This window comes from Oncorhynchus keta, unplaced genomic scaffold (assembly GCF_023373465.1).
Source record: "Oncorhynchus keta strain PuntledgeMale-10-30-2019 unplaced genomic scaffold, Oket_V2 Un_contig_11514_pilon_pilon, whole genome shotgun sequence".
NCBI lineage: Eukaryota > Metazoa > Chordata > Actinopteri > Salmoniformes > Salmonidae > Oncorhynchus > Oncorhynchus keta.
Genome location: NW_026277526.1, coordinates 30,738 through 44,306, shown reverse-complemented (window position 1 = coordinate 44,306; position 13,569 = coordinate 30,738). Strand labels below are relative to the sequence as shown.

Sequence of the window (13,569 nt, the reverse complement as noted above, 5' to 3'; positions counted from 1 at the left end):
TGGACAGCTGTGGATTAGTGAGGAATGTCAGACAAGGTCAGGTCACTGATAAGGTTGGACAGCTGTGGATTAGTGAGGAATGTGGGACAAGGTCAGGTCAGGTCACTGATAAGTTGGACAGCTGTGGATTAGTGAGGAATGTGGGACAAGGTCAGGTCACTGATAAGGTTGGACAGCTGTGGATTAGTGAGGAATGTGGGACAAGGTCAGGTCACTGATAATGTTGGACAGCTGTGGATTAGTGAGGAATGTGGGACAAGGTCAGGTCACTGATAAGGTTGGACAGCTGTGGATTAGTGAGGAATGTGGGACAAGACAAGGTCAGGTCACTGATAAGGTTGGACAGCTGTGGATTAGTGAGGAATGTGGGACAAGGTCAGGTCAGGTCACTGATAAGGTTGGACAGCTGTGGATTAGTGAGGAATGTGGGACAAGGTCAGGTCACTGATAAGGTTGGACAGCTGTGGATTAGTGAGAAATGTGGGACAAGGTCAGGTCACACTGATAATGTTGGACAGCTGTGGATTAGTGAGGAATGAGGTCAACTGATAATGTTGGACAGCTGTGGATTAGAGAGGAATGTCAGGACAAGTCAGGTCACTGATAAGGTTGGACAGCTGTGGATTAGTGAGGAATGTGGGACAAGGTCAGGTCAGGTCACTGATAAGGTTGGACAGCTGTGGATTAGTGAGAATGTGGGACAAGGTCAGGTCACTGATAAGGTTGGACAGCTGTGGATTAGTGAGGAATGTGGGACAAGGTCAGGTCACTGATAATGTTGGACAGCTGTGGATTAGTGAGGAATGGGGACAAGGTCAGGTCACTGATAAGGTTGGACAGCTGTGGATTAGTGAGAAATGTGGGACAAGGTCAGGTCACTGATAAGTTGGACAGCTGTGGATTAGTGAGGAATGGGGACAAGGTCAGGTCAGGTCATAAGGTTGGACAGCTGTGGATTAGTGAGGAATGTGGGACAAGGTCAGGTCACTGATAAGGTTGGACAGCTGTGGATTAGTGAGGAATGTGGGACAAGGTCAGGTCACTGATAAGGTTGGACAGCTGTGGATTAGTGAGGAATGTGGGACAGGTCAGGTCAGGTCACTGATAAGGTTGGACAGCTGTGGATTAGTGAGGAATGGGGAGACAAGTCAGGTCACTGATAAGGTTGGACAGCTGTGGATTAGTGAGGAATGTGGGACAAGGTCAGGTCACTGATAAGGTTGGACAGCTGTGGATTAGTGAGGAATGTGGACAAGGTCAGGTCACTGATAAGGTTGGACAGCTGTGGATTAGTGAGGAATTTGGGACAAGGTCAGGTCAGGTCACTGATAATGTTGGACAGCTGTGGATTAGTGAGGAATGGGGATGAGGTCAGGTCACTGATAAGGTTGATTCCTGTGGATTAGTGAGAAATGTGGGACAAGGTCAGGTCACTGATAATGTTGGACAGCTGTGGATTAGTGAGAATTGGGACAAGGTCAGGTCAGGTCACTGATAAGGTTGGACAGCTGTGGATTAGTGAGGAATGTGGGACAAGGTCAGGTCACTGATAAGGTTGGACAGCTGTGGATTAGTGAGAATGTGGGACAAGGTCAGGTCACTGATAATGTTGGACAGCTGTGGATTAGTGAGGAATGTGGGACAAGGTCAGGTCAGGTCACTGATAAGGTTGGACAGCTGTGGATTAGTGAGGAATGTGGACAAGGTCAGGTCAGGTCACTGATAAGGTTGGACAGCTGTGGATTAGTGAGGAATGTGGGACAAGGTCAGGTCACTGATAAGGTTGGACAGCTGTGGATTAGTGAGGAATGTCAGACAAGGTCAGGTCACTGATAATGTTGGACAGCTGTGGATTAGTGAGGAATGTGGGACAAGGTCAGGTCAGGTCACTGATAAGGTTGGACAGCTGTGGATTAGTGAGGAATGTGGGACAACAAGGTCAGGTCACTGATAAGGTTGGACAGCTGTGGATTAGTGAGAATGTGGGACAAGGTCAGGTCACACTGATAAGGTTGGACAGCTGTGGATTAGTGAGGAATGTGGGACAAGGTCAGGTCACTGATAAGGTTGGACAGCTGTGGATTAGTGAGGAATGTGGGACAAGGTCAGGTCACTGATAAGGTTGGACAGCTGTGGATTAGTGAGGAATGTGGGACAGGTCAGGTCAGGTCACTGATAAGGTTGGACAGCTGTGGATTAGTGAGGAATGTGGGACAAGGTCAGGTCACTGATAAGGTTGGACAGCTGTGGATTAGTGAGGAATGTGGGACAAGGTCAGGTCAGGTCACTGATAAGGTTGGACAGCTGTGGATTAGTGAGGAATGGGGATGAGGTCAGGTCACTGATAAGGTTGGACAGCTGTGGATTAGTGAGAAATGTGGGACAAGGTCAGGTCACTGATAATGTTGGACAGCTGTGGATTAGTGAGGAATGTGGACAAGGTCAGGTCACTGATAAGGTTGGACAGCTGTGGATTAGTGAGGAATGTCAGACAGGTCAGGTCACTGATAAGGTTGGACAGCTGTGGATTAGTGAGGAATGTGGGACAAGGTCAGGTCACTGATAAGGTTGGACAGCTGTGGATTAGTGAGAAATGTGGGACAGGTCAGGTCAGGTCACTGATAAGTTGGACAGCTGTGGATTAGTGAGGAATGTGGGACAAGGTCAGGTCAGGTCACTGATAAGTTGGACAGCTGTGGATTAGTGAGGAATGTGGGACAAGGTCAGGTCACTCACTGATAAGGTTGGACAGCTGTGGATTAGTGAGGAATGTGGGACACAGGTCAGGTCACTGATAAGTTGGACAGCTGTGGATTAGTGAGGAATGTGGGACAAGGTCAGGTCAGGTCACTGATAATGTTGGACAGCTGTGGATTAGTGAGGAATGTGGGACAAGGTCAGGTCACTGATAAGGTTGGACAGCTGTGGATTAGTGAGAAATGTGGGACAAGGTCAGGTCACTGATAAATGTGGACAGCTGTGGATTAGTGAGGAATGTGGGACAAGGTCAGGTCACTCACTGATAATGTTGGACAGCTGTGGATTAGTGAGGAATGTGGGACAAGGTCAGGTCACTGATAAGGTTGGACAGCTGTGGATTAGTGAGGAATGTGGGACAAGGTCAGGTCAGGTCACTGATAATGTTGGACAGCTGTGGATTAGTGAGGAATGTGGGACAAGGTCAGGTCACTGATAAGGTTGGACAGCTGTGGATTAGTGAGGAATGTGGGACAAGGTCAGGTCAGGTCACTGATAATGTTGGACAGCTGTGGATTAGTGAGGAATGTGGGACAAGGTCAGGTCACTGATAAGGTTGGACAGCTGTGGATTAGTGAGGAATGTGGGACAATGAGACAGGTCAGGTCACTGATAAGGTTGGACAGCTGTGGATTAGTGAGGAATGTGGGACAAGGTCAGGTCACTGATAATGTTGGACAGCTGTGGATTAGTGAGGAATGTGGACAAGGTCAGGTCACTGATAAGGTTGGACAGCTGTGGATTAGTGAGGAATGTGGGACAAGGTCAGGTCACTGATAAGGTTGGACAGCTGTGGATTAGTGAGGAATGTGGGACAAGGTCAGGTCACACTGATAATGTTGGACAGCTGTGGATTAGTGAGGAATGTGGGACAAGGTCAGGTCACTGATAAGGTTGGACAGCTGTGGATTAGTGAGGAATGTGGGACAAGGTCAGGTCACTGATAAGGTTGGACAGCTGTGGATTAGTGAGGAATGTGGGACAAGGTCAGGTCACTGATAAGGTTGGACAGCTGTGGATTAGTGAGGAATGTGGGGACAGGTCAGGTCACTGATAATGTTGGACAGCTGTGGATTAGTGAGGAATGTGGGACAAGGTCAGGTCACTGATAAGGTTGGACAGCTGTGGATTAGTGAGGAATGTGGGACAAGGTCAGGTCACTGATAAGGTTGGACAGCTGTGGATTAGTGAGGAATGGGGACAAGGTCAGGTCACTGATAAGGTTGGACAGCTGTGGATTAGTGAGGAATGTGGGACAAGGTCAGGTCAGGTCACTGATAAGGTTGGACAGCTGTGGATTAGTGAGGAATGGGGATGAGGTCAGGTCACTGATAAGGTTGATTCCTGTGGATTAGTGAGAAATGTGGGACAAGGTCAGGTCACTGATAATGTTGGACAGCTGTGGATTAGTGAGGAATGTGACAAGGTCAGGTCACTCATAAGTTGGACAGCTGTGGATTAGTGAGGAATGTGGGACAAGGTCAGGTCACTGATAAGGTTGGACAGCTGTGGATTAGTGAGGAATGTGGGACAAGGTCAGGTCACTGATAAGTTGGACAGCTGTGGATTAGTGAGGAATGTGGGACAAGGTCAGGTCAGGTCACTGATAATGTTGGACAGCTGTGGATTAGTGAGGAATGTGGGACAAGGTCAGGTCAGGTCACTGATAAAGTTGGACAGCTGTGGATTAGTGAGGAATGTGGGACAAGGTCAGGTCACTGATAATGTTGGACAGCTGTGGATTAGTGAGAATGGGGTCAGACAAGGTCAGGTCACTGATAAGGTTGGACAGCTGTGGATTAGTGAGGAATGTGGGACAAGGTCAGGTCACTGATAAGGTTGGACAGCTGTGGATTAGTGAGAATGTGGGACAAGGTCAGGTCACTGATAAGGTGGACAGCTGTGGATTAGTGAGGAATGTGGGACAAGGTCAGGTCAGGTCACTGATAAGGTTGGACAGCTGTGGATTAGTGAGGAATGTGGGACAAGTCAGGTCACTGATAAGGTTGGACAGCTGTGGATTAGTGAGGAATGTGGGACAAGGTCAGGTCACTGATAAGGTTGGACAGCTGTGGATTAGTGAGGAATGTGGGACAAGGTCAGGTCAGGTCTGATAATGTTGGACAGCTGTGGATTAGTGAGGAATGTCAGGTCAGGTCACTGATAAGGTTGGACAGCTGTGGATTAGTGAGAATGTGGGACAAGAGTCAGGTCAGGTCACTGATAAGGTTGGACAGCTGTGGATTAGTGAGAATGTGGGACAAGGTCAGGTCACTGATAAGGTTGGACAGCTGTGGATTAGTGAGGAATTTGGGACAGGTCAGGTCAGGTCACTGATAAGTTTGGACAGCTGTGGATTAGTGAGGAATGGGGGACAGGTCAGGTCACTGATAAGGTTGATTCCTGTGGATTAGTGAGAAATGTGGGACAAGGTCAGGTCACTGATAATGTTGGACAGCTGTGGATTAGTGAGGAATGTGGGACAAGGTCAGGTCAGGTCACTGATAAGGTTGGACAGCTGTGGATTAGTGAGAAATGTGGGACAAGGTCAGGTCACTGATAAGGTTGGACAGCTGTGGATTAGTGAGAATGTGGGACAAGGTCAGGTCACTGATAAGGTTGGACAGCTGTGGATTAGTGAGGAATGTGGGACAAGGTCAGGTCAGGTCACTGATAAGGTTGGACAGCTGTGGATTAGTGAGGAATGTGGGACAAGGTCAGGTCAGGTCACTGATAAGGTTGGACAGCTGTGGATTAGTGAGGAATGGGGGACAAGGTCAGGTCACTGATAATGTTGGACAGCTGTGGATTAGTGAGAAATGTGGGACAAGGTCAGGTCACTGATAATGTTGGACAGCTGTGGATTAGTGAGGAATGGGACAAGGTCAGGTCAGGTCACTGATAAGGTTGGACAGCTGTGGATTAGTGAGGAATGTGGGACAAGGTCAGGTCACTGATAAGGTTGGACAGCTGTGGATTAGTGAGAAATGTGGGACAAGGTCAGGTCACTGATAATGTTGGACAGCTGTGGATTAGTGAGGAATGTGGGACAAGGGTCAGGTCACTGATAAGGTTGGACAGCTGTGGATTAGTGAGGAATGTGGGACAAGGTCAGGTCACACTGATAAGGTTGGACAGCTGTGGATTAGTGAGGAATGGGGACAAGGTCAGGTCAGGTCACTGATAAGGTTGGACAGCTGTGGATTAGTGAGAAATGTGGGACAAGGTCAGGTCACTGATAAAGTTGGACAGCTGTGGATTAGTGAGAATTGGGACAGGTCAGGTCAGGTCACTGATAATGTTGGACAGCTGTGGATTAGTGAGGAATCAGACAAGGTCAGGTCACTGATAAGGTTGGACAGCTGTGGATTAGTGAGGAATGGGGACAAGGTCAGGTCACTGATAAGGTTGGACAGCTGTGGATTAGTGAGGAATGTGGGACAAGGTCAGGTCACTGATAAGTTGGACAGCTGTGGATTAGTGAGGAATGTGGGACAGACAGGTCAGGTCACTGATAAGGTTGGACAGCTGTGGATTAGTGAGAATGTGGGACAAGGTCAGGTCACTGATAAGGTTGGACAGCTGTGGATTAGTGAGGAATGTGGGACAGGTCAGGTCACTGATAATGTTGGACAGCTGTGGATTAGTGAGGAATGTGGGACAGGTCAGGTCACACTGATAAGGTTGGACAGCTGTGGATTAGTGAGGATGTGGGACAAGGTCAGGTCAGGTCACTGATAAGGTTGGACAGCTGTGGATTAGTGAGAATGTGGGACAAGGTCAGGTCACTGATAAGGTTGGACAGCTGTGGATTAGTGAGGAATGTGGGACAAGGTCAGGTCACACTGATAAGGTTGGACAGCTGTGGATTAGTGAGGAATGTGGGAGGTCAGGTCAGGTCACTGATAAGGTTGGACAGCTGTGGATTAGTGAGGAATGTGGGACAAGGTCAGGTCACTGATAAGGTTGGACAGCTGTGGATTAGTGAGGAATGGGACAGATCAGGTCAGGTCACTGATAAGGTTGGACAGCTGTGGATTAGTGAGGAATGTTGGGACAAGGTCAGGTCAGGTCACTGATAAGGTTGGACAGCTGTGGATTAGTGAGAATGGGGATGAGGTCAGGTCACTGATAAGGTTGACAGCTGTGGATTAGTGAGAAATGTGGGACAAGGTCAGGTCACTGATAATGTTGGACAGCTGTGGATTAGTGAGGAATGTGGGACAAGGTCAGGTCACTGATAAGGTTGGACAGCTGTGGATTAGTGAGGAATGTGGGACAGGTCAGGTCACTGATAAGGTTGGACAGCTGTGGATTAGTGAGGAATGTGGGACAGGGTCAGGTCACTGATAAGGTTGGACAGCTGTGGATTAGTGAGGAATGTGGGACAAGGTCAGGTCACTGATAAGGTTGGACAGCTGTGGATTAGTGAGGAATGTGGGACAAGGTCAGGTCAGGTCACTGATAAGGTTGGACAGCTGTGGATTAGTGAGGAATGTGGGACAAGGTCAGGTCACTGATAAGGTTGGACAGCTGTGGATTAGTGAGAAATGTGGGACAAGGTCAGGTCACTGATAATGTTGGACAGCTGTGGATTAGTGAGAATGTGGGACAAGGTCAGGTCACTGATAAGGTTGGACAGCTGTGGATTAGTGAGAAATGGGACAAGGTCAGGTCAGGTCACTGATAAGGTTGGACAGCTGTGGATTAGTGAGGAATGTGGGACAAGGTCAGGTCACTGATAAGTTGGACAGCTGTGGATTAGTGAGGAATGTGGGACAAGGTCAGGTCAGGTCACTGATAAGGTTGGACAGCTGTGGATTAGTGAGGAATGTGGGACAAGGTCAGGTCAGGTCACTGATAAGGTTGGACAGCTGTGGATTAGTGAGAAATGTGGGACAGGTCAGGTCACTGATAAGGTTGGACAGCTGTGGATTAGTGAGGAATGTGGGACAAGGTCAGGTCACACTGATAAGGTTGGACAGCTGTGGATTAGTGAGGAATGTGGGACAAGGTCAGGTCAGGTCACTGATAAGGTTGGACAGCTGTGGATTAGTGAGAAATGTGGGACAAGGTCAGGTCACTGATAATGTTGGACAGCTGTGGATTAGTGAGGAATGTGGGACAGGTCAGGTCAGGTCACTGATAAGGTTGGACAGCTGTGGATTAGTGAGGAATGGGGACAAGGTCAGGTCACTGATAAGGTTGGACAGCTGTGGATTAGTGAGAAATGTGGGACAAGGTCAGGTCACACTGATAAGGTTGGACAGCTGTGGATTAGTGAGGAATGTGGGACAAGGTCAGGTCACTGATAAGGTTGGACAGCTGTGGATTAGTGAGGAATGTGGGACAAGGTCAGGTCACTGATAAGGTTGGACAGCTGTGGATTAGTGAGGAATGTGGGACAAGGTCAGGTCAGGTCACTGATAAGGTTGGACAGCTGTGGATTAGTGAGAAATGTGGGACAAGGTCAGGTCACTGATAAGGTTGGACAGCTGTGGATTAGTGAGGAATTTGGGACAAGGTCAGGTCAGGTCACTGATAAGGTTGGACAGCTGTGGATTAGTGAGGAATGGGGATGAGGTCAGGTCACTGATAAGGTTGGACAGCTGTGGATTAGTGAGAAATGTGGGACAAGGTCAGGTCACTGATAATGTTGGACAGCTGTGGATTAGTGAGGAATGTGGAGACAAGGTCAGGTCACTGATAAGTTGGACAGCTGTGGATTAGTGAGAAATGTGGGACAGGTCAGGTCAGGATAATAAAGTTGGACAGCTGTGGATTAGTGAGGAATGTGGGACAAGGTCAGGTCAGGTCACTGATAAAGTTGGACAGCTGTGGATTAGTGAGAAATGTGGGACAAGGTCAGGTCAGGTCACTGATAAGGTTGGACAGCTGTGGATTAGTGAGGAATGTGGGACAAGGTCAGGTCAGGTCACTGATAAGGTTGGACAGCTGTGGATTAGTGAGGAATGTGGGACAAGGTCAGGTCACTGATAAGGTTGGACAGCTGTGGATTAGTGAGGAATGTGGGACAGGTCAGGTCAGGTCACTGATAAGGTTGGACAGCTGTGGATTAGTGAGGAATGTGGGACAAGGTCAGGTCACTGATAAGGTTGGACAGCTGTGGATTAGTGAGAAATGTGGGACAAGGTCAGGTCACTGATAAGGTTGGACAGCTGTGGATTAGTGAGGAATGTGGGACAAGGTCAGGTCACTGATATAATGTTGGACAGCTGTGGATTAGTGAGGAATGTGGGACAAGGTCAGGTCACTGATAAGGTTGGACAGCTGTGGATTAGTGAGGAATGGGGACAAGGTCAGGTCAGGTCACTGATAAGGTTGGACAGCTGTGGATTAGTGAGGAATGTGGGACAAGGTCAGGTCACTGATAAGGTTGGACAGCTGTGGATTAGTGAGAATGTGGGACAAGGTCAGGTCAGGTCACTGATAAGGTTGGACAGCTGTGGATTAGTGAGGAATGTGGGACAAGGTCAGGTCACACTGAAAGTTGGACAGCTGTGGATTAGTGAGGAATGTGGGACAAGGTCAGGTCACTGATAAGGTTGGACAGCTGTGGATTAGTGAGAATGTGGGACAAGGTCAGGTCACTGATAATGTTGGACAGCTGTGGATTAGTGAGGAATGTCAGACAAGGTCAGGTCACTGATAAGGTTGGACAGCTGTGGATTAGTGAGGAATGGGGACAAGGTCAGGTCACTGATAAGGTTGGACAGCTGTGGATTAGTGAGGAATGTGGGACAAGGTCAGGTCAGGTCACTGATAAGGTTGGACAGCTGTGGATTAGTGAGGAATGTGGGACAAGGTCAGGTCACAGATAAGGTTGGACAGCTGTGGATTAGTGAGAATGTGGGACAAGGTCAGGTCACTGATAAGGTTGGACAGCTGTGGATTAGTGAGAATGTGGGACAAGGTCAGGTCACTGATAAGGTTGGACAGCTGTGGATTAGTGAGGAATGTGGGACAAGGTCAGGTCACTGATAATGTTGGACAGCTGTGGATTAGTGAGGAATGTGGGACAGACAGGTCAGGTCACTGATAAGGTTGGACAGCTGTGGATTAGTGAGAATGTGGGACAAGGTCAGGTCACTGATAAGGTTGGACAGCTGTGGATTAGTGAGAATGTGGGACAGGTCAGGTCACTGATAAGGTTGGACAGCTGTGGATTAGTGAGGAATTTGGGACAAGGTCAGGTCAGGTCACGATAAGGTTGGACAGCTGTGGATTAGTGAGGAATGGGGATGAGGTCAGGTCACTGATAAGGTTGATTCCTGTGGATTAGTGAGAAATGTGGGACAAGGTCAGGTCACTGATAATGTTGGACAGCTGTGGATTAGTGAGGAATGTGGGACAGACAGGTCAGGTCACTGATAAGGTTGGACAGCTGTGGATTAGTGAGGAATGTGGGACAAGGTCAGGTCACTGATAAGGTTGGACAGCTGTGGATTAGTGAGAGGAATGTGGGACAAGGTCAGGTCACTGATAAGGTTGGACAGCTGTGGATTAGTGAGGAATGGGGACAGGACAAGGTCAGGTCACTGATAAGGTTGGACAGCTGTGGATTAGTGAGGAATGTGGGACAAGGTCAGGTCAGGTCACTGATAAGGTTGGACAGCTGTGGATTAGTGAGGAATGTGGGACAAGGTCAGGTCAGGTCACTGATAAGGTTGGACAGCTGTGGATTAGTGAGGAATGTGGGACAAGGTCAGGTCACTGATAAAGTTGGACAGCTGTGGATTAGTGAGAAATGTGGGACAAGGTCAGGTCAGGTCACTGATAAGGTTGGACAGCTGTGGATTAGTGAGAATGTGGGACAAGGTCAGGTCAGGTCACTGATAAGGTTGGACAGCTGTGGATTAGTGAGGAATGTGGGACAAGAGGTCAGGTCACTGATAAGGTTGGACAGCTGTGGATTAGTGAGGAATGTGGGACAAGGTCAGGTCACTGATAAGGTTGGACAGCTGTGGATTAGTGAGGAATGTGGGACAAGGTCAGGTCACTGATAAGGTTGGACAGCTGTGGATTAGTGAGGAATGTGGGACAAGGTCAGGTCAGGTCACTGATAAGGTTGGACAGCTGTGGATTAGTGAGGAATGTGGGACAAGGTCAGGGTCACTGATAAGGTTGGACAGCTGTGGATTAGTGAGGAATGTGGGACAAGGTCAGGTCACTCACTGATAAGGTTGGACAGCTGTGGATTAGTGAGAATGTGGGACAAGGTCAGGTCACTGATAAGGTTGGACAGCTGTGGATTAGTGAGGAATGTGGGACAGGTCAGGTCAGGTCACTGATAAGTTGGACAGCTGTGGATTAGTGAGGAATGGGGACAAGGTCAGGTCACACTGATAAGGTTGGACAGCTGTGGATTAGTGAGAAATGTGGGACAAGGTCAGGTCACTGATAATGTTGGACAGCTGTGGATTAGTGAGGAATGTGGGACAAGGTCAGGTCACTGATAAAGTTGGACAGCTGTGGATTAGTGAGAAATGTGGGACAAGGTCAGGTCACTGATAAGGTTGGACAGCTGTGGATTAGTGAGGAATGTGGGACAAGGTCAGGTCACTGATAATGTTGGACAGCTGTGGATTAGTGAGGAATGTGGGACAAGGTCAGGTCAGGTCACTGATAATGTTGGACAGCTGTGGATTAGTGAGGAATGTGGGACAGGTCAGGTCAGGTCACTGATAAGGTTGGACAGCTGTGGATTAGTGAGGAATTGGGACAAGAGGTCAGGTCAGGTCACTGATAAGGTTGGACAGCTGTGGATTAGTGAGGAATGTGGACAAGGTCAGGTCACTGATAAGGTTGGACAGCTGTGGATTAGTGAGGAATGTGGGACAAGGTCAGGTCACTGATAAGGTTGGACAGCTGTGGATTAGTGAGGAATGTGGGACAAGGTCAGGTCACTGATAAAGTTGGACAGCTGTGGATTAGTGAGAATGTGGGACAAGGTCAGGTCAGGTCACTGATAAGGTTGGACAGCTGTGGATTAGTGAGGAATGTGGGACAAGGTCAGGTCACTGATAAGGTTGGACAGCTGTGGATTAGTGAGGAATGTGGGACAAGGTCAGGTCAGGTCACTGATAAGGTTGGACAGCTGTGGATTAGTGAGGAATGTGGGACAAGGTCAGGTCAGGTCACTGATAATGTTGGACAGCTGTGGATTAGTGAGGAATGTGGGACAAGGTCAGGTCACTGATAAGGTTGGACAGCTGTGGATTAGTGAGAATGTGGGACAAGGTCAGGTCACTGATAATGTTGGACAGCTGTGGATTAGTGAGAATGTGGGACAGGTCAGGTCAGGTCACTGATAAGGTTGGACAGCTGTGGATTAGTGAGGAATGTGGGACAAGGTCAGGTCACTGATAAGGTTGGACAGCTGTGGATTAGTGAGGAATGTGGGACAAGGTCAGGTCACTGATAAGGTTGGACAGCTGTGGATTAGTGAGGAATGTGGGACAAGGTCAGGTCACTGATAAGGTTGGACAGCTGTGGATTAGTGAGGAATGTGGGACAAGGTCAGGTCAGGTCACTGATAAGGTTGGACAGCTGTGGATTAGTGAGGAATGTGGGACAAGGTCAGGTCACTGATAAAGTTGGACAGCTGTGGATTAGTGAGAAATGTGGGACAAGGTCAGGTCAGGTCACTGATAAGGTTGGACAGCTGTGGATTAGTGAGGAATGTGGGACAGGTCAGGTCACTGATAAGGTTGGACAGTGTGTGGATTAGTGAGAAATGTGGGACAAGGTCAGGTCACTGATAAGGTTGGACAGCTGTGGATTAGTGAGGAATGTGACAAGGTCAGGTCACTGATAAGGTTGGACAGCTGTGGATTAGTGAGGAATGGGGACAGGTCAGGTCAGGTCACTGATAAGGTTGGACAGCTGTGGATTAGTGAGAATGTGGGACAGGTCAGGTCACACTGATAAGGTTGGACAGCTGTGGATTAGTGAGGAATGTGGGACAAGGTCAGGTCACTGATAAGGTTGGACAGCTGTGGATTAGTGAGGAATGTGGGACAGGTCAGGTCAGGTCACTGATAAGGTTGGACAGCTGTGGATTAGTGAGAGAAATGTGGGACAAGGTCAGGTCACTGATAAGGTTGGACAGCTGTGGATTAGTGAGGAATGTGGGACAAGGTCAGGTCACTGATAAGGTTGGACAGCTGTGGATTAGTGAGAAATGTGGGACAAGGTCAGGTCACTGATAAGGTTGGACAGCTGTGGATTAGTGAGGAATTTGGGACGAGGTCAGGTCAGGTCACTGATAAGGTTGGACAGCTGTGGATTAGTGAGGAATGGGGGATGAGGTCAGGTCACTGATAAGGTTCGATTCCTGTGGATTAGTGAGAAATGTGGGACAAGGTCAGGTCACTGATAATGTTGGACAGCTGTGGATTAGTGAGGAATGTGGGACAAGGTCAGGTCAGGTCACTGATAAAGTTGGACAGCTGTGGATTAGTGAGAAATGTGGGACAGGTCAGGTCAGGTCACTGATAAGGTTGGACAGCTGTGGATTAGTGAGGAATGTGGGACAGGTCAGGTCACTGATAAGGTTGGACAGCTGTGGATTAGTGAGAAATGTGGGACAAGGTCAGGTCACTGATAAGGTTGGACAGCTGTGGATTAGTGAGGAATGTGGGACAAGGTCAGGTCAGGTCACTGATAAGGTTGGACAGCTGTGGATTAGTGAGGAATGTGGGACGAGGTCAGGTCAGGTCATAAGGTTGGACAGCTGTGGATTAGTGAGGAATGTGGGACAGGTCAGGTCACTGATAAGGTTGGACAGCT

The 13,569-nt window shown here is 48.6% G+C and overlaps 1 long non-coding RNA gene across 49 annotated transcripts in view; it reads left to right on the top strand.

Moving 5' to 3' along the window:
* The window catches only part of LOC127917464 (uncharacterized), a 41,703-nt gene extending 28,501 nt beyond the window's left edge, over window positions 1-13,202 (top strand). For all 49 annotated transcript variants that reach the window (XR_008097430.1, XR_008097413.1, XR_008097437.1 and 46 more), the window contains one exon: window positions 13,106-13,202. This is a non-coding gene — a long non-coding RNA (uncharacterized LOC127917464). The remainder of the gene's footprint in view (window positions 1-13,105) is intronic.
* Window positions 13,203-13,569: the final 367 nt, after the last annotated feature.